Here is a 25,305-nt window from a genome sequence, read left to right as displayed (position 1 = left end):
CTTCCTCTAGACACTATGTCATGGTAGAGTAGAAACCCTGCCTCTCTAGACACTATGTCATGGTAGAGTAGAAACCCTGCCTCTCTAGACACACTATGTCATGGTAGAGTAGAAACCCTGCCTCTCTAGACACTATGTCATGGTAGAGTAGAAACCCTGCCTCTCTAGACACTATGTCATGGTAGAGTAGAAACCCTGCCTCTCTAGACACTATGTCATGGTAGAGTAGAAACCCTGCCTCTCTAGACACTATGTCATGGTAGAGTAGAAACCCTGCCTCTCTAGACACTATGTCATGGTAGAGTAGAAACCCTGCCTATTTGCCTCTCTAGACACTATGTCATGGTAGAGTAGAAACCCTGCCTCTCTAGACACTATGTCATGGTAGAGTAGAAACCCTGCCTCTCTAGACACTATGTCATGGTAGAGTAGAAACCCTGCCTATTTGCCTCTCTAGACACACTATGTCATGGTAGAGTAGAAACCCTGCCTCTCTAGACACTATGTCATGGTAGAGTAGAAACCCTGCCTCTCTAGACACTATGTCATGGTAGAGTAGAAACCCTGCCTTCTCTAGACACTATGTCATGGTAGAGTAGAAACCCTGCCTATTTGCTCTAGACACTATGTCATGGTAGAGTAGAAACCCTGCCTCTCTAGACACTATGTCATGGTAGAGTAGAAACCCTGCCTCTCTAGACACTATGTCATGGTAGAGTATAGAAACCCTGCCTCTCTAGACACTATGTCATGGTAGAGTAGAAACCCTGCCTCTCTAGACACTATGTCATGGTAGAGTAGAAACCCTGCCTCTCTAGACACTATGTCATGGTAGAGTAGAAACCCTGCCTCTCTAGACACTATGTCATGGTAGAGTAGAAACCCTGCCTATTTGCCTCTCTAGACACTATGTCATGGTAGAGTAGAAACCCTGCCTCTCTAGACACTATGTCATGGTAGAGTAGAAACCCTGCCTATTTGCCTCTCTAGACACACTATGTCATGGTAGAGTAGAAACCCTGCCTCTCTAGACACTATGTCATGGTAGAGTAGAAACCCTGCCTCTCTAGACACTATGTCATGGTAGAGTAGAAACCCCTGCCTCTCTAGACACTATGTCATGGTAGAGTAGAAACCCTGCCTCTCTAGACACTATGTCATGGTAGAGTAGAAACCCTGCCTTTTGCCTCTCTAGACACTATGTCATGGTAGAGTAGAAACCCTGCCTCTCTAGACACTATGTCATGGTAGAGTAGAAACCCTGCCTTTTGCCTCTCTAGACACACTATGTCATGGTAGAGTAGAAACCCTGCGCCTCTCTAGACACTATGTCATGGTAGAGTAGAAACCCTGCCTCTCTAGACACTATGTCATGGTAGAGTAGAAACCCTGCCTCTCTAGACACTATGTCATGGTAGAGTAGAAACCCTGCCTATGCCTCTCTAGACACTATGTCATGGTAGAGTAGAAACCCTGCCTCTCTAGACACTATGTCATGGTAGAGTAGAAACCCTGCCTTCCTCTCTAGACACTATGTCATGGTAGAGTAGAAACCCTGCCTCTCTAGACACTATGTCATGGTAGAGTAGAAACCCTGCCTCTCTAGACACTATGTCATGGTAGAGTAGAAACCCTGCCTATTCTCTCTAGACACTATGTCATGGTAGAGTAGAAACCCTGCCTCTCTAGACACTATGTCATGGTAGAGTAGAAACCCTGCCTATTTGCCTCTCTAGACACACTATGTCATGGTAGAGTAGAAACCCTGCCTATTTGCCTCTCTAGACACTATGTCATGGTAGAGTAGAAACCCTGCCTCTCTAGACACTATGTCATGGTAGAGTAGAAACCCTGCCTCTCTAGACACTATGTCATGGTAGAGTAGAAACCCTGCCTCTCTAGACACTATGTCATGGTAGAGTAGAAACCCTGCCTCTCTAGACACTATGTCATGGTAGAGTAGAAACCCTGCCTCTCTAGACACTATGTCATGGTAGAGTAGAAACCCTGCCTTGCCTCTTAGACACTATGTCATGGTAGAGTAGAAACCCTGCCTTTCCTCTCTAGACACTATGTCATGGTAGAGTAGAAACCCTGCCTCTCTAGACACTATGTCATGGTAGAGTAGAAACCCTGCCTCTCTAGACACTATGTCATGGTAGAGTAGAAACCCTGCCTCTCTAGACACTATGTCATGGTAGAGTAGAAACCCTGCCTATTTGCCTCTCTAGACACTATGTCATGGTAGAGTAGAAACCCTGCCTCTCTAGACACTATGTCATGGTAGAGTAGAAACCCTGCCTCTCTAGACACACTATGTCATGGTAGAGTAGAAACCCTGCCTCTCTAGACACACTATGTCATGGTAGAGTAGAAACCCTGCCTCTCTAGACACTATGTCATGGTAGAGTAGAAACCCTGCCTCTCTAGACACTATGTCATGGTAGAGTAGAAACCCCTATTTGCCTCTCTAGACACCTATGTCATGGTAGAGTAGAAACCCTGCCTTTTGTCTCTAGACACTATGTCATGGTAGAGTAGAAACCCTGCCTCTCTAGACACTATGTCATGGTAGAGTAGAAACCCTGCCTCTCTAGACACACTATGTCATGGTAGAGTAGAAACCCTGCCTCTCTAGACACTATGTCATGGTAGAGTAGAAACCCTGCCTCTCTAGACACTATGTCATGGTAGAGTAGAAACCCTGCCTCTCTAGACACTATGTCATGGTAGAGTAGAAACCCTGCCTCTCTAGACACTATGTCATGGTAGAGTAGAAACCCTGCCTCTCTAGACACTATGTCATGGTAGAGTAGAAACCCTGCCTCTCTAGACACTATGTCATGGTAGAGTAGAAACCCTGCCTCTCTAGACACTATGTCATGGTAGAGTAGAAACCCTGCCTCTCTAGACACTATGTCATGGTAGAGTAGAAACCCTGCCTCTCTAGACACTATGTCATGGTAGAGTAGAAACCCTGCCTCTCTAGACACTATGTCATGGTAGAGTAGAAACCCTGCCTCTCTAGACACTATGTCATGGTAGAGTAGAAACCCTGCCTCTCTAGACACTATGTCATGGTAGAGTAGAAACCCTGCCTCTCTAGACACTATGTCATGGTAGAGTAGAAACCCTGCCTCTCTAGACACTATGTCATGGTAGAGTAGAAACCCTGCCTCTCTAGACACTATGTCATGGTAGAGTAGAAACCCTGCCTATTTGCCTCTCTAGACACACTATGTCATGGTAGAGTAGAAACCCTGCCTATTTGCCTCTCTAGACACTATGTCATGGTAGAGTAGAAACCCTGCCTCTCTAGACACTATGTCATGGTAGAGTAGAAACCCTGCCTCTCTAGACACTATGTCATGGTAGAGTAGAAACCCTGCCTATTTGCCTCTCTAGACACTATGTCATGGTAGAGTAGAAACCCTGCCTCTCTAGACACTATGTCATGGTAGAGTAGAAACCCTGCCTCTCTAGACACTATGTCATGGTAGAGTAGAAACCCTGCCTCTCTAGACACTATGTCATGGTAGAGTAGAAACCCTGCCTCTCTAGACACTATGTCATGGTAGAGTAGAAACCCTGCCTATTTGCCTCTCTAGACACACTATGTCATGGTAGAGTAGAAACCCTGCCTATTTGCCTCTCTAGACACTATGTCATGGTAGAGTAGAAACCCTGCCTCTCTAGACACTATGTCATGGTAGAGTAGAAACCCTGCCTCTCTAGACACTATGTCATGGTAGAGTAGAAACCCTGCCTATTTGCCTCTCTAGACACTATGTCATGGTAGAGTAGAAACCCTGCCTCTCTAGACACTATGTCATGGTAGAGTAGAAACCCTGCCTCTCTAGACACTATGTCATGGTAGAGTAGAAACCCTGCCTCTCTAGACACTATGTCATGGTAGAGTAGAAACCCTGCCTCTCTAGACACTATGTCATGGTAGAGTAGAAACCCTGCCTCTCTAGACACTATGTCATGGTAGAGTAGAAACCCTGCCTCTCTAGACACTATGTCATGGTAGAGTAGAAACCCTGCCTCTCTAGACACTATGTCATGGTAGAGTAGAAACCCTGCCTCTCTAGACACTATGTCATGGTAGAGTAGAAACCCTGCCTCTCTAGACACTATGTCATGGTAGAGTAGAAACCCTGCCTCTCTAGACAGCTGTATTATTGATGTTGTATTGTAAATATGTTATGGTAGAGTAGTGTGTAATAAGATGTTGTGTTATGTATTGTTTTATGTATTTTTTTTTATTGTATGTAAATTGTGGTTGGACCCCAGGAAGAGGAGCTGCTGCCTTGGCAGCCGCTAATGGGGATCCATAATAAATACAAATTATCAAACCTCTTAAAGTATAATCAAGTATCTTAAACTATTTATAAGAAAACAAACACTTTTTAAACCCAGTTCCTGTCACATGCTCTACTTACTGAGCATGGTTATATCACGTTTCATTTCTCAGTACTCAGTTTCTCACTAATGAATTATCTGGTTGAATAACTACAACATTGTGGAGCCAAACAGTACTGGAGCTAAGACGGAAAATATCTGAGTTGTACATTTTATAACTATAATCAGTTATGTGACACAAATATTGAATAACAACCTTGTAAATACTTTGTAAAAAAATAACAAGGTTTGTTGTTAACAAGGAGATTTTCCAGTTCTATTTAAATCAAATCAATTAAATCCCATTTGTATTTGTCACGTGCTTCGCAAACAACATATCATTCATACTAAACATGGCTGTCTATACTCTGACAGGTATATGAAGCAGACCATTCATACTAAACATGGCTGTCTATCCTCTGACACGTATATGAAGCAGACCATTCATACTGAACAGCTGTCTGTGATCTGACAGGGATATGAACATCAATGATGTATTGAGTATTCATAATAATAGAACCAATGAATAGGCTTCTATGCTGTGTGTCCTCAGGCGTTGTTGCCAAGCATCATGTGTCACATGTTGTTGTCTATCATTAGAGATAGAAAAGCCTGTTATTGTTTGTTACATACAGTACACGATGGGCCAAACCACACATAAATACATTTTGATATATATGATAGATTTTACATTTACCAGACGCTCTTATCCAGAGTGACTTACAGTTGTGAGTGCATACATTTTCATACTGGTCCCCCGTGGGAATTGAACCCACAACCCTGGCTTTGCAAGTGCTCTTCCTAGTGAGCCACACGGGACTATATGTACATATGTTTTTATTCATGTTACCAACTGGTTGTCCTGCAGGCTCCATTCAAGCCATCATTAAGGAAATACTGTTAAGCAGTCTTATCTGATGTGTAGCTAATATATTTACTCTGCCTATCATAAATCTTCATCCCATTTCTTGTTACAAAGTGGGATTAAAATGGGTTCAATTGTCATTTTTTGTCAATAGTCTACACGAAGTGCTCTGTAATTCCAAAGTGGAAGACAATTCTAAAATTGTAATTCATGAAAAATAACACTCAATATACTGTATGTTAGAAACACTTTTGGCAGCGATTACAGCTGTGCATTATTTTCTAAATTCTTCCAGCTCTGTCAAGTTTGTTGTTGATCATTGCAAGTTAGGGTTAACTTAATGAAATATATTTCAATCCCACTTTGTAGCACAACAACATTTGAAATAATCCAAGGGGGGTGAATATTTATGATAGGCACTGACTGGATTGCACTTCATGGCAAATAAACTTGAGACTTAAATTTGTGAACCCCAATCTTCATAATCCTAACACATGATGCTGCATTTGGATTGTTCTGAATGTATTACTTATTTGTTTCATGTGAGACTTTTCCTTTGTACACCAAAGTACCAAATAATACTAAAATAATTTCATGATGTGAATTAATTGCTTCATGAGGTGTCTTGTCTCTATGTAGAACATGAACAAACCAGAATCTCTCTGATCTCTCTGTGTAGATCATAAACAAACCAGAATCTCTCTGTTCTCTGTGTAGAACATGAACAAACCAGAATCTCTATGTTCTCTGTGTAGAACATGAACAAACCAGAATCTCTCTGTTCTCTGTGTGGAACATGAACAAACCAGAATCTCTCTGTTCTCTGCAGCAAGTTAGTCTACGTGTTGAGCTACAGTTGAGCCGGAGGAGCACGTATCATATCGTTGACACAGAGCAACGCAGAGGAGGGTCGATGAGCCGGAGGAGCACGTGTCATATCGTTGAAACAGAGCAACGCAGAGGAGAGAGAGGAGGATCCCTCATCATCTATATATCCAGGAATGCTCTCATTCCCTGTTCCATCCATCGGACTAGTTACAACTGGCAGTCTCTCCTCGCGCTAGAATCAGAAGGGGACTGTCCATTACTAAATCAAGCTCTGGTAAGCTGCTATACTGGCTACCGGCTATAACGGATTAAATTCAGCAAGCTTCATTCGGATACCCCTGCAAGCAGCATGCGGCACCGAGGTGAGTTTCCACAAATTACGTTTTATGGACACTGCCCACTGGGCACAAACTGGTTGAATCAATGTTGTTTCAACGTAATTTGTCAACGTATTGTGACATGGAATCTTCCTGGAAAATACATCGGATTTGATTAGAACAACAGGGTTATGTCATCATTGTAACAAATGTTCAACATAAACAATCCTTATAAAATACGTTACATTTGTACCTTTGAAACAATGTCAGTTCTTCAACGTTATGTCCACTATAAAAATAAAACATACTATAGGCTGGGCAGCACCTCCTACTGGAGAGTTGATCTGTTATAGAGAGAGATATAGAGAATAATGTACTGTTTGTGTCTGAGGTTGAAAGAGATCCATAGAGAATAATGTACTGTTTGTGTCTGAGGTTGAAAGAGATCTATAGATAATAATATACTGTTTGTAATGTTCTGCTCTGTCACACGTCTCAGAACATGGTCATCAATATTATAAATTAGTTTGCTGATAATACAAAACATTACATTGTTTTAATAGTATCATTAGTATAAATACACTATATATACAAAAGAATGTGAACGTTCCTTTAAAATTAGTGGATTCGGCCATTTCAGCCACACCCGTTGCTGACATTGGCAGTAGAATGTCCTTACTGAAGAGCTCAGTGACTTTCAACGTGGCACCGTCATTGGATGCCACCTTTTCAACAAGTCAGTTCGTAAAATGTCTGCCGTGCTAGAGCTGCCCCGGTCAACTGTAAGTGCTTGTGAAGTGCAAACGTCTAGGAGCAACCACCACTCAGCCGCGAAGTGGTCGGCCACACCAGCTCACAGCACGGGACCGGCGTGTGCTGAAGCAAAGGGACCAACTCCATTTCAACGCTCTTGATTTTGGAATAAGAAGTTTGATGAGCAGATGACCACATACTTTTGGTCATGTAGTGTATATTGAAAAGCGGTGACGCATCTCTGCGTGCCTGGCAGACATCTCAACTTGGATATCGGCCCACCACCTCAAGCTCAACCTCGACAAAATGGAGCTGCTCTTCCTCCCAGGGAAGGCCTGCTCACTCCAAGACCTCTCCTTCACGGTTAACAACTCCACTGTATCCCCCTCCCAGAGTGCAAAGAACCTTGGCATGACCCTGGACAACACCCTGTCATTCTCTGCAAAAATCTAAGCAGTGACTCGCTCCTGCAGGTTCATTCTCTACAACATCTGTAGAGCACAACCTTTCCTCACACAGTAACCGTTGCAGGTCATACACCGTCTGCAACTCTGTTGACTGGGCTCCCTGTTTGTTCCATCAAACCTCTGCAACTTATCCAGAACTCAGCAGCTAGCCTGGTGTTCAACCTTCCAAAGTTCTCCCATGTCACACCACTCCTCCGCACACTACATTAGCTTCCAGTCGAAGCTCGCATCGTCTTCAAGACCCTGGTGCTTGCCTATGGAGCAGCAAGGGGAACTGGGACTTCAGGGTATGCTCAAACCCTACAACCCAACCCAAGTACTCCATCCTGCCACCTATGGTCTCTTGGCCCTCCCAGCCCTACGGGAGGGCACCTCCCGCTCAACCCAGTCCAAGCTCTTCTCTGTCCTGGCACCCCAATGGGAGGGCAGCTCCCCCTCAGCCCAGTCCAAGCTCTTCTCTGTCCTGGCACCCCAATGGGAGGGCAGCTCCCCCTCAGCCCAGTCCAAGCTCTTCTCTGTCCTGGCACCCCAATGGGAGGGCAGCTCCCCCTCAGCCCAGTCCAAGCTCTTCTCTGTCCTGGCACCCCAATGGGAGGGCAGCTCCCGCTCAACCCAGTCCAAGCTCTTCTCTGTCCTGGCACCCCAATGGGAGGGCAGCTCCCGCTCAGCCCAGTCCAAGCTCTTCTCTGTCCTGGCACCCCAATGGGAGGGCAGCTCCCGCTCAGCCCAGTCCAAGCTCTTCTCTGTCCTGGCACCCCAATGGGAGGGCAGCTCCCCCTCAGCCCAGTCCAAGCTCTTCTCTGTCCTGGCACCCCAATGGGAGGGCAGCTCCCCCTCAGCCCAGTCCAAGCTCTTCTCTGTCCTGGCACCCCAATGGGAGGGCACCTCCCCCTCAACCCAGTCCAAGCTCTTCTCTGTCCTGGCACCCCAATGGGAGGGCAGCTCCCGCTCAGCCCAGTCCAAGCTCTTCTCTGTCCTGGCACCCGAATGGGAGGGCAGCTCCCGCTCAGCCCAGTCCAAGCTCTTCTCTGTCCTGGCACCCCAATGGGAGGGCACCTCCCCCTCAACCCAGTCCAAGCTCTTCTCTGTCCTGGCACCCCAATGGGAGGGCAGCTCCCCCTCAGCCCAGTCCAAGCTCTTCTCTGTCCTGGCACCCCAATGGGAGGGCAGCTCCCCCTCAACCCAGTCCAAGCTCTTCTCTGTCCTGGCACCCCAATGGGAGGGCAGCTCCCGCTCAGCCCAGTCCAAGCTCTTCTCTGTCCTGGCACCCCAATGGGAGGGCAGCTCCCCCTCAACCCAGTCCAAGCTCTTCTCTGTCCTGGCACCCCAATGGGAGGGCAGCTCCCGCTCAGCCCAGTCCAAGCTCTTCTCTGTCCTGGCACCCCAATGGGAGGGCAGCTCCCGCTCAGCCCAGTCCAAGCTCTTCTCTGTCCTGGCACCCCAATGGGAGGGCAGCTCCCGCTCAACCCAGTCCAAGCTCTTCTCTGTCCTGGCACCCCAATGGTGGAACAAGCTTCCCACTAAAGTCTAAAGGACAGCGGAGTCCCTGCCAATTTTCCAAAAATGTCTGAAACCCTACCTCTTTGAAATGTATCATAAATAACTCCCACAGAGTAAAAAAAATAAAAGTACTTGTGTCTTCCTACTAGCACTGACTGATAAAGACTTTGAGGGAAAATTTACTTTCTACGATTGTGACATGTTGTTGTTCATCTAGGTATCGTAAGATGAATGCACTAATTTTAAGTGGATCTGGATAAGAGCGTCTGCTAAATCACTAAAATGTAAGTAAATGATGATCAGTCCTAACGTGCTCTTATCACTGCTGTGCAATAACAACGGTACATCCATCACTAACTGAGGTTAGATATATTACGGCCAGGATTCACTCAGATCAGCGGTAACCATTGTTAGCTGACAAAACAATAGCGTATCATTACCTTTTGTTTAGGCAATGCCAGCGGTGTAACTGCGTTGGAGATGTCAAATTGGTGAGCGGCTGCTCTTATGTTCTTTGTCACGAAACCACACCTTGCCTTATCTCACCGGCATTAGAAGATCAGAACTTATGGAAATAATGACAGTCAAATAGAAAATCATTATATTTATATCAACCTAAAAGAGGTGTAGATTACATCACACATTCCACAGTTCGAATTTATAACATGGCTGCTTAGGATTTCTACTAATGCGACTCGGTGCATCCAATGCCAATGTCGGCAATAGGTTTCACGGCGGGAACTGCTGGTGGTTTTGAAAGCTCCAAAGCTGTTACACCTTCGACACAACCTAAACAAAAACAACAATAAGCTATGCATTTGTCGGTTACCGCGGGTTACCGCAGTTCTGATTGAACCTTGCCCAATTCACTGTTCAGTAATGTACTAGAGTTACCATCCTAGACACCTACACTATCAGTAGAGTTACCATCCTAGACACCTACACTATCAGTAGAGTTACCATCCTAGACACCTACACTATCAGTAGAGTTACCCATACAATTATACTTTCAGTTATCTATTTGTCTGCCATTCAGCCAGACTGTTTCATAAAATAGCATGGTCTGTAGATCACTGTCTGCTCTCTGTGGTTCTGTGTGCCAGCTAGATTGAGTCATCGGTTCAGTGCGTGGGTGTGAGGGAGCCGGGGTGGTGGTTGGTGCTCTCCAACGAGTCGATGTTAAAAGCTTGTGGGGGCGACCGGGGAGGGGAAAGATGTGGGCTCCCATTTAAATAGAAGAATAGAGGAGGATTGAGGAGAGATGGATCAGAGACCTGATTAAGGGAGGGAAATGGGGGCCATTATACTAATACTGTTGACAAAACCTCTTGCTAGTCATGTATAGATATACAAAGGGAGGGGAGATATGAGTGGAGAAAGAGAGAGAGACAGCGAGAGAGAGAGACAGCGAGAGAGAGAGAGAGAGAGAGACAGCGAGAGAGAGAGAGACAGACAGCGAGAGAGAGAGAGAGACAGCGAGAGAGAGAGAGACAGCGAGAGAGAGAGAGAGCGAGAGAGAGAGAGAGAGACAGCGAGAGAGAGAGAGAGAGAGACAGCGAGAGAGAGAGAGAGAGAGACAGCGAGAGAGAGAGAGAGAGAGACAGCGAGAGAGAGAAGACCGAAAGATACACAGACAACCAGGTCTCTTTTTTTTTTTTTTTTTAGGGGGTAGATCAGCTTTAATATTGTAGATAGATTGTAACTTCCATCAATGTTATTGTCTGCATCACTTCCAATCTCCCATATGTTTTTTTCCCTCGCAAACACACACACACACACACACACACACACACACACACACACACACACACACACATACATACATACATACATACATACATACATACATACATACATACATACATACATACATACATACATACATACCCTTAAAAATATATATATTTCCCTTTATTACTTTCCAACCCCACCACCCCTTCCCTAATTGGAGTAAACTAGTGAACAACAATGCTTAAGCCTCTACTTCCAGCTTATACATACTATATACATTTTATGGACACATTCAATTTTAAAATAATTATATTTAGTTTGTTTTTACTCCTGAACTTCCTCTACCCTCAAACTCTCCGATCATTTTCATGATGTCCATCAGGTTTGCTTCTATATGCCATATCTTTCTAACTGTGCTCTTTCACAAAAGCTCTCAACCTATATACTTATTATTTCTACATTTCAGTCATTTAGCAGACACTCTTATCCAGAGCGACTTACAGTTAGTGAGTGCATACATTTTCATACTGGCCCCCCGTGGGAAACGAACCCACAACCCTGGCGTTGCAAGCACCATGCTTTACCAACTGAGCTACAGGAGGGCATACTGGACACAGTAACCTATAACCTATATAGGTCCTCTGTAGCTCAGCTGGTAGAGCACGGCGCTTGTAATGCCAGGGTAGTAGATTCGATCCCCGGGACCACCCATACACAAAAATGTATGCACACATGACTGTAAGTCGCTTTGGATAAAAGTGTCTGCTAAATGGCATATTATTATTATTATTATTATTATTATACAGTGGGGAGAACAAGTATTTGATACACTGCCGATTTTGCAGGTTTTCCTACTTACAAAGCATGTAGAGGTCTGTAATTTTTATCATAGGTACACTTCAACTGTGAGAGACGGAATCTAAAACAAAAATCCAGAAAATCACATTGTATGATTTTTAAGTAATTAATTTGCATTTTATTGCATGACATAAGTATTTGATCACCTACCAACCAGTAAGAATTCCAGCTCTCACAGACCTGTTAGTTTTTCTTTAAGAAGCCCTCCTGTTCTCCACTCATTACCTGTATTAACTGCACCTGTTTGAACTTGTTACCTGTATAAAAGACACCTGTCCACACACTCAATCAAACAGACTCCAACCTCTCCACAATGGCCAAGACCAGAGAGCTGTGTAAGGACATCAGGGATAAAATTGTAGACCTGCACAAGGCTGGGATGGGCTACAGGACAATAGGCAAGCAGCTTGGTGAGAAGGCAACAACTGTTGGCGCAATTATTAGAAAATGGAAGAAGTTCAAGATGACGGTCAATCACCCTCGGTCTGGGGCTCCATGCAAGATCTCACCTCGTGGGGCATCAATGATCATGAGGAAGGTGAGGGATCAGCCCAGAACTACACGGCAGGACCTGGTCAATGACCTGAAGAGAGCTGGGACCACAGTCTCAAAGAAAACCATTAGTAACACACTACGCCGTCATGGATTAACATCCTGCAGCGCACGCAAGGTCCCCCTGCTCAAGCCAGCGCATGTCCAGGCCCGTCTGAAGTTTGCCAATGACCATCTGGATGATCCAGAGGAGGAATGGGAGAAGGTCATGTGGTCTGATGAGACTTTTTGGTCTAAACTCCACTCGCCGTGTTTGGAGGAAGAAGAAGGATGAGTACAACCCCAAGAACACCATCCCAACCATGAAGCATGGAGGTGGAAACATCATTCTTTGGGGATGCTTTTCTGCAAAGGGGACAGGACGACTGCACCGTATTGAGGGGAGGATGGATGGGGCCATGTATCACGAGATCTTGGCCAACAACCTCCTTCCCTCAGTAAGAGCATTGAAGATGGGTCGTGGTGGGTCTTCCAGCATGACAACGACCCGAAACACACAGCCAGGGCAACTAAGGAGTGGCTCCGTAAGAAGCATCTCAAGGTCCTGGAGTGGCCTAGCCAGTCTCCAGACCTGAACCCAATAGAAAATCTTTGGAGGGAGCTGAAAGTCCGTATTGCCCAGCGACAGCCCCGAAACCTGAAGGATCTGGAGAAGGTCTGTATGGAGGAGTGGGCCAAAATCCCTGCTGCAGTGTGTGCAAACCTGGTCAAGTCCTACAGGAAATGTATGATCTCTGTAATTGCAAACAAAGGTTTCTGTACCAAATATTAAGTTCTGCTTTTCTGATGTATCAAATACTTATGTCATGCAATAAATGCAAAATAATTACTTAAAAATCATACAATGTGATTTTCTGGATTTTTGTTTTAGATTCCGTCTCTCACAGTTGAAGTGTACCTATGATCAAAATTACAGACCTCTACATGCTTTGTAAGTAGGAAAACCTGCAAAATCGGCAGTGTATCAAATACTTGTTCTCCCCACTGTACTTATTATGGACACAGTATGCTTTACATTATTAGTTATCTTGTTCTTATTAGTTGTTGTTAGTCCCATCCTTCAGCTCCATTCAATACCTCCCATCTATCTCTTAACACCATCCATATTGGATTTCTATTTGCCATATATATTTCAACTGTACTGTGATGTTTTACAAATGTACTGAACCTTTCTATTCTCATTGTTTCTACAGATTGTAAATTGAAAATAATTTTTTTTGCTAAAAGTATTATTATATTATTGATCGATTGACTATGACTTTTCAGATCACCCAGTAGTGCTATCTGCAGGGTTAGCTACAGGTAAATATTGCAATCCTTTAGCCATTCCTGGAGCTGTGTCCAAGAACAAGCAACAAATGGACAGTACCAAAACAAATGATCTAATGATTCTGTCTCTTCGCAGCAAAATCTGCAGAGCTGGGAAGATTGAATCTCCCATATAATTAACATTCTATTGGTAGCAAGAATTGTATATAATAATTTAAATTGAAAAATTCTAGGTTTTGAATCCGGCGACGTTTTGCTTATCAGTTCATAAACACTATGCCATGGAATCGGTACGTCAGAAATCTCTTCCCAACTATTTTGCAATCTATATGGGACGGCTGTCAATCCTTTGGTCCTTAAATGAAACTGGTATACTTTTTTATTTATTACAATTTTCTTTAACCAATTCTGTTCTTTAATGCAAGGCCGACAGACAAGTTCCTTACTTTTTCCCCCTTACACTTTCCTCTTTTGGGGTAATGCTGCAATTATTTGGTTGTAATTTTGGGTAGAACAGACATTTCCATATGTTTTTGTTAGCTGCATGTGCGACATAACTCCACCAGTACTACCGATGATATAATTAACAAAGATTATACCTTTTTTAAACATTTTGTCAAAAACAATGTTTTTTTATTATCAATTAGTATATTTGAGTTTAACCACAATATTTGTTGCATACTATATATACCAACGCTTTAATATTTAATAGTTTCTGTCCTCTGAATTCATATTCATTATAGAAATAGGCCCATTTAATTTTGTCTGGCTTGCCGTTCCAAATAAAATAGAATATTTTTTTCTCTCATATAATTTCAAAAACTGTTCGCAAGACCATAAACAAATAGGTAAACTGGGATAATACTAAAGAGTTAATCAGGGTGATATTTCCACAAATTGACAGGTATTTACCCTTCCATGGTAGCAAGATCCTATCTATTTTTGCTAACTTTCTATTAAAATGTATTGAAGTGAGATCATATATTTCCTTTGGGATATGTATTCCGAGTATATCCACATCACCATCAGACCATTTCATTGGTAAACTACATGGTAATTTAACATTTTAATTTTTTAGTGATCCAATACGTAATGTAGTACATTTATCATAATTTTAGTTGTAATCCAGAGATGTTAGAAAATGTATCTAGATCCTCTATGAGGCTGTGGAGGGATTCAAGTTGTGGATAAAAAAAAAAAAACATGAATCATCAGCGTACAATGACACCTTTATTTTTAAACCCTGGATTTCTAATCCCTTGATGTTATTGTTGGATCTGATTTTAATAGCTAACACCTCGATGGCAATAATAAATAGATATGCCGATATTGGACAACCTTTTTTATTTTTATTGCTATCTATCTGTTCTGTTAGACCTTCTATTTCCGTTGTTAGTATGGACTCTTTTGACCTAAATTGCTTTTATTTTCGAGATGAGTACTGAATTGCATGGCCTCTAAAGCAGGGGTGTCAAACTCATTTTAGCTCAGGGGCCACATGGAGGAAAATCTATTCCCAAGTGGGCCGGACCGGAAAAATCATGGTATATACAGTGGGGAGAACAAGTATTTGATACACTGCCGATTTTGCAGGTTTTCCTACTTACAAAGCATGTAGAGGTCTGTAATTTTTTATCATAGGTACACTTCAACTGTGAGAGACGGAATCTAAAACAAAAATCCAGAAAATCATATTGTATGATTTTTAAGTAATTAATTTGCATTTTATTGCATGACATAAGTATTTGATCACCTACCAACCAGTAAGAATTCCAGCTCTCACAGACCTGTTAGTTTTTCTTTAAGAAGCCCTCCTGTTCTCCACTCATTACCTGTATTAACTGCACCTGTTTGAACTCGTTACCTGTATAAAAGACACCTGTCCACACACTCAATCAAACAGACTCCAACCTCTCCACAATGGCCAAGACCAGATAGCTGTGTAAGGACATCAGGGATAAAATTGTAGACCTGCACAAGGCTGGGATGGGCTACAGGACAATAGGCAAGCAGATTGGTGAGAAGGCAACAACTGTTGGTGCAATTATTAGAAAATGGAAGAAGTTCAAGATGACGGTCAATCACCCTCGGTCTGGGGCTCCATGCAAGATCTCACCTCGTGGGGCATCAATGATCATAAGGAAGGTGAGGGATCAGCCCAGAACTACACGGCAGGACCTGGTCAATGATCTGAAGAGAGCTGGGACCACAGTCTCAAAGAAAACCATTAGTAACACACTACGCCGTCATGGATTAAAATCCTGCAGCGCACGCAAGGTCCCCCTGCTCAAGCCAGCGCATGTCCAGGCCCGTCTGAAGTTTGCCAATGATCATCTGGATGATCCAAAGGAGGAATGGGAGAAGGTCATGTGGTCTGATGAGACAAAAATATAGCTTTTTGGTCTAAACTCCACTCGCCGTGTTTGGAGGAAGAAGAAGGATGAGTACAACCCCAAGAACACCATCCCAACCGTGAAGCATGGAGGTGGAAACATCATTCTTTGGGGATGCTTTTCTGCAAAGGGGACAGGACGACTGCACCGTATTGAGGGGAGGATGGATGGGGCCATGTATCGCGAGATCTTGGCCAACAACCTCCTTCCCTCAGTAAGAGCATTGAAGATGGGTCGTGGCTGGTTCTTCCAGCATGACAATGACCCGAAACACACAGCCAGGGCAACTAAGGAGTGGCTCACTAAGAAGCATCTCAAGGTCCTGGAGTGGCCTAGCCAGTCTCCAGACCTGAACCCAATAGAAAATCTTTGGAGGGAGCTGAAAGTCTGTATTGCCCAGCGACAGCCCCGAAACCTGAAGGATCTGGAGAAGGTCTGTATGGAGGAGTGGGCCAAAATCCCTGCTGCAGTGTGTGCAAACCTGGTCAAGACCTACAGGAAACGTATGATCTCTGTAATTGCAAACAAAGGTTTCTGTACCAAATATTAAGTTCTGCTTTTCTGATGTATCAAATACTTATGGCATGCAATAAAATGCAAATGAATTACTTAAAAATCATACAATGTGATTTTCTGGATTTTTGTTTTAGATTCCGTCTCTCACAGTTGAAGTGTACATATGATAAAAATGACAGACCTCTACATGCTTTGTAATTAGGAAAACCTGCAAAATCGGCAGTGTATCAAATACTTGTTCTCCCCACTGTATATATAACTTAAAAACAACAACTTCAGATTGTTTTCTTTGTTTTAATACGATCAACATACAACATAAAGCTGGAGCCTGAGGACAGTGTGTCCAAAATAGTACAAGCACAACATCACTATTAATCATAAAACACGTCAAGTTTATTTGAAAATTCTAAAGAAAAAGAACACACAAACACACAATGCCTCAGTGATTAACAGAACTGTTTCACAGATCACAGAACTATATCAGGGTGTCATTTCTCAGGCAGAAATGTAGATAAAAATAATGAAATCCTGTTCCCCAAACAAGTGCAAGAACCACAGAGTCAAGAATAGGTTAAATATACAAATAAAATCAATTAAAAACAATAGCACATCAACATAAAAACATAAACATAAATCTGAAAGCGTTGCTCAAACTCCCGTAACAGTCCCGTTATTTTATCTTTGAACCGCTTCATGTCTGCCACATGTTGGGTCGCGCAAACATTTTTCAAACAGGGGAAGTGAGCTGCATCACCACCGGCAAGTTGCGTCTCCCACAATGACAGCTTCAACTTGAAAGAACGTATGCTGTCATAATACTGCGTGACAACTTTGTTGCGCCCTTGCAGCTGTTTGTTCAAGTTATTCAGGTGCTCTGTAACATCCACCATAAATGCAAGGTCCTGCATCCATTCTGCGGAATGAAATTCTAACACTGGTTTGCCCTTTTCTTCCATGAACTGTTCAATTTCTTCTCGTAAATCAAAGAAACGCCTCAGCACAGCACCTCGGCTTAACCATCTTACCTCAGTGTGGTATGGCAGGCCATAGATGTGGTCTTTCTCTCTGAGAAGGCTGTCAAACTGACGGTGATTCAGGCTTCTGGATCGGATGAAATTAACAGTTTGGATGACCACCTTCATGACGTTATCCATCTTTAATGACTTGCAACACAAAGCCTCCTGGTGCAAAATACAGTGAAAAGTCAAAAATCACATCCTCCATTTGCAGATTGCACTTTCTCTCTGAACTTTGTCACAACGCCTGCTTTTTTCCCGATCATTGAGGGCGCACCATCTGTAGCCAGGCTGACAGCGCAGGACCAGTCCACTCCGACCCTGTCCAGCGCGCCCGACGAGTGCGGTAAAAATATCAGCTGCTGTCGTTGTATCTGTCATCGGCACCAACTCCACGAACTCCTCGGTGACGGTCAATGTGTCATCAACTCCGCGGATGAAAATGGCCAGTTGTGCAACATCTGTAATGTCCGTGCTTTCATCAATTGCAACCGAAAAACGCAATAAATGACTTTACTTTTTGCTTCAACTGGCTGTCCAAATCCACTGAAAGATCGGAAATCCTGTCTGCAACTGTGTTTCTTGTCAGGCTGATATTTGCAAAAGCCTGCCGCTTTTCAGGGCACACAATCTCCGCTGCCTTCATCATGCATGTTTTTACAAATTCACCCTCACTAAATGGTTTTGAAGCCACTGCGATTTCATTAGCAATGAGGTAGCTAGCTTTCACTGCAGCGTCACTGATGTCTCGGCTGTGAGTAAACACAGACTGCTGTTTCTTCAGACCCGCCAACAGTTCATTCACCTTCTCTCATCTCCGCTGTCCTTGAAAGTTGTCATATTTGTCGGCATGAAGACTCACATAGTGGCGACGAAGGTTATATTCTTTCAGCACTGCAACATGCTCTGAACACACCAAACATACAGCTTTCCCATTAAATTCCGTGAATAAATAGGATGACCATTTTTCTTGGAACACTCTGCACTCTGTGTCCACTTTTCTCTTTTTTGACAGAGACATATTGGGGCAATGAGGGTGCCAAAGCACATAATGTTAAAAGTAGAAGCCGTAATAAATATCGCGGGCAAAACAAAGTAGCTCATTGGCTGCACGTGCTTGACCTACTTGCTCTGCCCCGGTATAAACAGTTTGCTTGCTTAACACAATTGCTATTGCGCCATCCAGTGGACGCAATTGGAACAGCAGTTTATTTTATTGAAAAATTGCAGCGCATTTTTATACTTTACAAAAAAACAAAAAAAAAAAGAGATGATTTTTCAGAATCATCTCGCGGGCCGGATTAAACCCGTTTGCGGGCCTGATCCGGCCCGCGGGCTGTACGTTTGACACCCCTGCTCTAAAGGCACATTTAAAGGTGTCCCATACAGTAAGGGGATTTGCTGTACCTATGTTATGTCAGAAAAAAATCAGTTTTGAATTCCTTTGTCCTAGTTAAAAACAAGTTATCATCGAATGGCCTTTGATTACATTTCCAATATCCTCGCCCACGTGGAAATTCAGTAAGAGTAATGTATATGCCAATTATATGATGGTCCGACCGCATTCTGTCCCCTATCAACACTTTTTAAACTTTTGGTGTCAACGAAAATGACATAAGAAAGAAGTCAAGATGACTAGCTTGATTGAGTCTCCGCCATGTATATCTCACTAGATCAGGATATTTAAGCCTCCATATATCTACTAGTTCTAATGTATCCATGACATTCACGATTTCCTTAATAGCGTGAGTGTGATTGTTTGTAGTGTGATTTCCTTTACGGTGCATTGAGCTATTTAAAACAGTATTATAATCTCCCACCATAATAATAGAGTCTTGTATTGCTTGCAGAGTTGATCATTTATAATATATATTGTCAAAGAAGTGTGGATCATCATTATTTAGTCCGTAAAGGTTAATGAGCCATATCTGTTTATGGTGTATTAACATATTTAAAATAATCAATCTATCTTGCGTATCTGTTTGGACAATTTGCACATTCGGATCGAAATGACTGTTCATTAATATCATCACCCCTTTTGAGTTTCTTTGCCCATGGGAGAAGTATAGTTTCGCCCCCACATTCCTTTTTCCAAGCAACTTCATCTAGAATTTTTGAATGAGGCCAGGGTAGTGCAGCTGAACTACAGACAGGGTTAGGGTTAGGGTGCAGCTGAACTACAGACAGGGTTAGGGTTAGGGTGCAGCTGAACTACAGACAGGGTTAGGGTTAGGGTGCAGCTGAACTACAGACAGGGTTAGGGTTAGGGTGCAGCTGAACTACAGACAGGGTTAGGGTTAGGGTGCAGCTGAACTACAGACAGGGTTAGGGTTAGGGTGCAGCTGAACTACAGACAGGGTTAGGGTTAGGGTGCAGCTGAACTACAGACAGGGTTAGGGTTAGGGTGCAGCTGAACTACAGACAGGGTTAGGGTTAGGGTGCAGCTGAACTACAGACAGGGTTAGGGTTAGGGTGCAGCTGAACTACAGACAGGGTTAGGGTTAGGGTGCAGCTGAACTACAGACAGGGTTAGGGTTAGGGTGCAGCTGAACTACAGACAGGGTTAGGGTTAGGATGCAGCTGAACTACAGACAACCAGGTCTCTTACTGCAGGCCAGGGTAGTGCAGCTGAACAATATGGTCAAGAAACCCACAAACACTTTGATCATCAACATCATTAGTTCAGTACTCATATTGAAAGATCCTCATACTTTTAGTGAGCACTTTTAGAGAGATCTAGGCCTGATAGTGGAGATATTAGGGAGATTTAGGGCTGATAGTGGAGAGAGAGATTAAGGGCTGAAATTGAGATAGAGATTTAGGACTGAAATTGAGATAGAGATTTAGGGCTGAATTTGAGATAGAGATTTAGGGCTGAATTTGAGATAGAGATTTAGGGCTGAAAGGTAGATATTAGAGAGATTTAGGGATGATAGTGGAGATATTAGAGAGATTTAGGGATGATAGTGGAGATATTAGAGAGATTTAGGGCTGATAGGTAAGAATAATATTCCATTTAGCAGACGCTTTTATCCAAAGCGACTTTCAGTAATGCGTGCATAAATTTTTGTGTTTGGGTGGTCCCGGGGATTGAACCCACTACCTTGGCATTACAAGCGCTGTGCTCTACCAGCTAAGCTACAGAGGACCAGGTGAGATATGAGAGATATTTAGGGCTGATAGTGGTAATATTAGAGATATTTAGGGCTGATAGTGGTAATATTAGAGATATTTAGGGCTTTTAGTAGTAATAATAGAGATATTTAGGGCTGATAGGTGAGATATTAGAGAGATTTAGGGCTGATAGGTGAGATATTAGAGAGATTTAGGGCTGATAGAATATAGAGAGATTTAGGACTGATAGTGGAGATATTAGAGATATTTAGGGCTGATAGTGGTAATATTAGAGATATTTAGGGCTGATAGGTGAGATATTAGAGAGATTTAGGGCTGATAGGTGAGATATTAGAGAGATTTAGGGCTGATACAGGATATTAGAGAGATTTAGGGATGATAGAATATAGAGAGATTTAGGACTGATAGTGGAGATATTAGAGATATTTAGGGCATATAGGTGAGATTTAGGGCTGATAGGTAGGAATAATATGCCATTTAGCAGACACTTTTATCCAAAGCGACTTTCAGTAATGCGTGCATACATTTTTGTGTTTGGGTGGTCCCGGGGATTGAACCTACTACCTTGGCATTACAAGCGCTGTGCTCTACCAGCTAAGCTACAGCGGACCAGGTGAGATATTAGAGAGATTTAGGGCTGATAGGGGGATATTACAGAGGTTTATTGGTGATAGTGGAGATGGAGATATTTAGGGCTGATAGGGGATATTAGCGAGATTTAGGGCTGATAGGGAGATATAGATTTAGGGCTGAAAGTGAGATATTAGAGAGATTTAGGGCTGATAGGGTGTAGAGAGATTTAGGGCTGATAGTGGAGATATTAGAGAGAAGTAGGGCTGATAGTGGAGATAGAGATTTAGGGCTGAAAGGGTATAGAGATTTAGGGCTGATAGTGGTAATATTAGAGAGATTTCGGGCTGATAGGTGGATATTAGAGAGATTTAGGGCTGATAGGTGGATATTAGAGAGATTTAGGGCTGATAGGCTATAGAGAGATTTAGGGCTGATAGTGAGGATATTAGAGAGATTTAGGGCTGATAGTAGATATTAGAGAAATGTAGGGCTGAAAGGGTATAGAGAGATGTAGGGCTGATAGTGGTAATATTAGAGAGATGTAGGGCTGATAGTGGAGACATTAGAGAGATTTAGGGCTGATAGGTGAGATATTAGAGAGATTTAGGACTGATAGTGGTAATATTAGAGATATTTAGGGCTGATAGTGGAGATAGAGAGATGTAAGGCTGATAGTATAGATATTAGAGAGATGTAGGGCTTATAGTATAGATATTAGAGAGATGTAGGGCTGATAGTGGAGATATTAGAGATATTTGGGGCAGATAGTGGAGACAGAGCGATATAGGGCTGATAGTGGAGACATTAGAGCGATATAGGCTGATAGTGGAGATATTAGAGAGATGTAGGGCATATAGGTGAGATATTAGAAAGATGTAGGGCTGATAGGGATATATTAGAGATATTTATGGCTTATGGGTGAGATATTAGACCATTTAGAGCTGAAAGGGATATAGAGAGTTTTAGGGCTGATACAGGATATTAGAGAGATTTAGGGCTGATAGTGTAGACACTAGAGTGATATAGGGCTGATAGTGTATATATTTAAAATATTTAGGGCTCATAGGGAAATTAGAGAGATTTAGGGCTGATAGGGTAATTAGAGAGATTTAGGGCTGATACGGGATATTAGAGAGATTTAGGGCTGATAGTGTACATACTAGAGTGATATAGGGCTGATAGGGATATTAGAGAGATTTAGGGCTGATATGGGAGATATTAGAGAGATTTAGGGCTGAAACTTTAGAGCGATATAGGGCTGATAGGGTGATAGAGATACAGGGCTTAAATTGAGATAGAGATTTAGGGCTGAAAGGGTATAGACAGATTTAGGGCTGATAGTGGTAATATTAGAGATATTTAGGGCTGATAGTGGAGACATTAGAGAGATGTAAGGCTGATAGTGTAGATATTAGATAGATTTAGGGCTGATAGTGTAGATATTAGAGTGATATAGGGCTGATAGTGTAGATCTTTTAAATATTTAGGGCTGAAAGGGTATAGAGAGATTTAGGGCTGAAAGGGTATAGAGATATTTAGGGCTGATAGTGGTAATATTAGAGAGATGTAGGGCTGATAGTGGTAATATTAGAGATATTTAGGGCTGATAGTGGAGATATTAGAGAGATGTAAGGCTGATAGTGGAGATATTAGAGAGATGTAGGGGTGAAATTGAGATATTAGAGATATTTAGGGCTGAAAGGAATATAGAGAGATTTAGGGCTGAAAGGGAAATATTAGAGAGACTTAGGGCTGATAGGGAGATATTAGAGAGATTTAGGGCTGATAGTGAAAAAATATTATAGCTGATAGTGGAGATATTAGAGAGATTTAGAGCTGATAGTGGAGACAGAGAGATGTAAGGCTGATAGTAGACAGAGATATTTAGGGCTGAAGGGGTAGATAGAGATATTTAGGGCTGAAGGGGAGATATGAGAGAGATTTAGGGCTGATAGTTGAGATATGAGAGACGTTTACGTGTGATATTGGAGATATTAGAAAGATTTAGGTCTGATAGGTTGGATATTAGAGAGATTTAGGGCTGATAGGGTGATATTAGAGAGATTTAGGGCTGATAGTGGAGATATTAGAGAGAAGTAGGGCTGATAGTGGAGATAGAGATTTAGGGCTGAAAGGGTATAGAGATTTAGGGCTGATAGTGGTAATATTAGAGAGATTTCGGGCTGATAGGTGGATATTAGAGAGATTTAGGGCTGATAGGTGGATATTAGAGAGATTTAGGGCTGATAGGCTATAGAGAGATTTAGGGCTGATAGTGAGGATATTAGAGAGATTTAGGGCTGATAGTAGATATTAGAGAAATGTAGGGCTGAAAGGGTATAGAGAGATGTAGGGCTGATAGTGGTAATATTAGAGAGATGTAGGGCTGATAGTGGAGACATTAGAGAGTTTAGGGCTGATAGGTGAGATATTAGAGAGATTTAGGACTGATAGTGGTAATATTAGAGATATTTAGGGCTGATAGTGGAGATAGAGAGATGTAAGGCTGATAGTATAGATATTAGAGAGATGTAGGGCTTATAGTATAGATATTAGAGAGATGTAGGGCTGATAGTGGAGATATTAGAGATATTTGGGGCAGATAGTGGAGACAGAGCGATATAGGGCTGATAGTGGAGACATTAGAGCGATATAGGCTGATAGTGGAGATATTAGAGAGATGTAGGGCATATAGGTGAGATATTAGAAAGATGTAGGGCTGATAGGGATATATTAGAGATATTTATGGCTTATGGGTGAGATATTAGACCATTTAGAGCTGAAAGGGATATAGAGAGTTTTAGGGCTGATACAGGATATTAGAGAGATTTAGGGCTGATAGTGTAGACACTAGAGTGATATAGGGCTGATAGTGTATATATTTAAAATATTTAGGGCTCATAGGGAAATTAGAGAGATTTAGGGCTGTAGGGTAATTAGAGAGATTTAGGGCTGATATGGGATATTAGAGAGATTTAGGGCTGATAGTGTACATACTAGAGTGATATAGGGCTGATAGGGATATTAGAGAGATTTAGGGCTGATATGGGAGATATTAGAGAGATTTAGGGCTGAAACTTTAGAGAGATATAGGGCTGATAGGGTGATAGAGATACAGGGCTTAAATTGAGATAGAGATTTAGGGCTGAAAGGGTATTGACAGATTTAGGGCTGATAGTGGTAATATTAGAGATATTTAGGGCTGATAGTGGAGACATTAGAGAGATGTAAGGCTGATAGTGTAGATATTAGATAGATGTAGGGCTGATAGTGTAGATATTAGAGTGATATAGGGCTGATAGTGTAGATCTTTTAAATATTTAGGGCTGAAAGGGTATAGAGAGATTTAGGGCTGAAAGGGTATAGAGATATTTAGGGCTGATAGTGGTAATATTAGAGATATTTAGGGCTGATAGTGGAGACATTAGAGAGATGTAAGGCTGATAGTGTAGATATTAGATAGATGTAGGGCTGATAGTGTAGATATTAGAGTGATATAGGGCTGATAGTGTAGATCTTTTTAAATATTTAGGGCTGAAAGGGTATAGAGAGATTTAGGGCTGAAAGGGTATAGAGATATTTAGGGCTGATAGTGGTAATATTAGAGAGATGTAGGGCTGATAGTGGTAATATTAGAGATATTTAGGGCTGATAGTGGAGATATTAGAGAGATGTAAGGCTGATAGTGGAGATATTAGAGAGATGTAGGGGTGAAATTGAGATATTAGAGATATTTAGGGCTGAAAGGAATATAGAGAGATTTAGGGCTGAAAGGGAAATATTAGAGAGACTTAGGGCTGATAGGGAGATATTAGAGAGATTTAGGGCTGATAGTGAAAAAATATTATAGCTGATAGTGGAGATATTAGAGAGATTTAGAGCTGATCGTGGAGACAGAGAGATGTAAGGCTGATAGTAGACAGAGATATTTAGGGCTGAAGGGGTAGATAGAGATATTTAGGGCTGAAGGGGAGATATGAGAGAGATTTAGGGCTGATAGTTGAGATATGAGAGACGTTTACGTGTGATATTGGAGATATTAGAAAGATTTAGGTCTGATAGGTTGGATATTAGAGAGATTTAGGGCTGATAGGGTGATATTAGAGAGATTTAGGGATGATAGGGAGA

The 25,305-nt window shown here is 42.4% G+C and overlaps 1 protein-coding gene across 1 annotated transcript in view; it reads left to right on the top strand.

Moving 5' to 3' along the window:
• Positions 1-6,279: 6,279 nt before the first annotated feature.
• Positions 6,280-25,305, top strand: part of LOC121556436 (melanocortin receptor 5-like) — a 61,269-nt gene continuing 42,243 nt past the window's right edge. The window contains exon 1 of the mRNA XM_041870338.1: positions 6,280-6,459. The gene's annotated coding sequence lies outside the window, so the exon portion shown is untranslated. The remainder of the gene's footprint in view (positions 6,460-25,305) is intronic.

This window comes from Coregonus clupeaformis, unplaced genomic scaffold (genome assembly GCF_020615455.1).
Source record: "Coregonus clupeaformis isolate EN_2021a unplaced genomic scaffold, ASM2061545v1 scaf0055, whole genome shotgun sequence".
Classification (NCBI taxonomy): Eukaryota; Metazoa; Chordata; class Actinopteri; order Salmoniformes; family Salmonidae; genus Coregonus; species Coregonus clupeaformis.
Note: the sequence above shows the minus strand (reverse complement) of the source record. Positions and strands in the feature narration are given on the sequence as shown.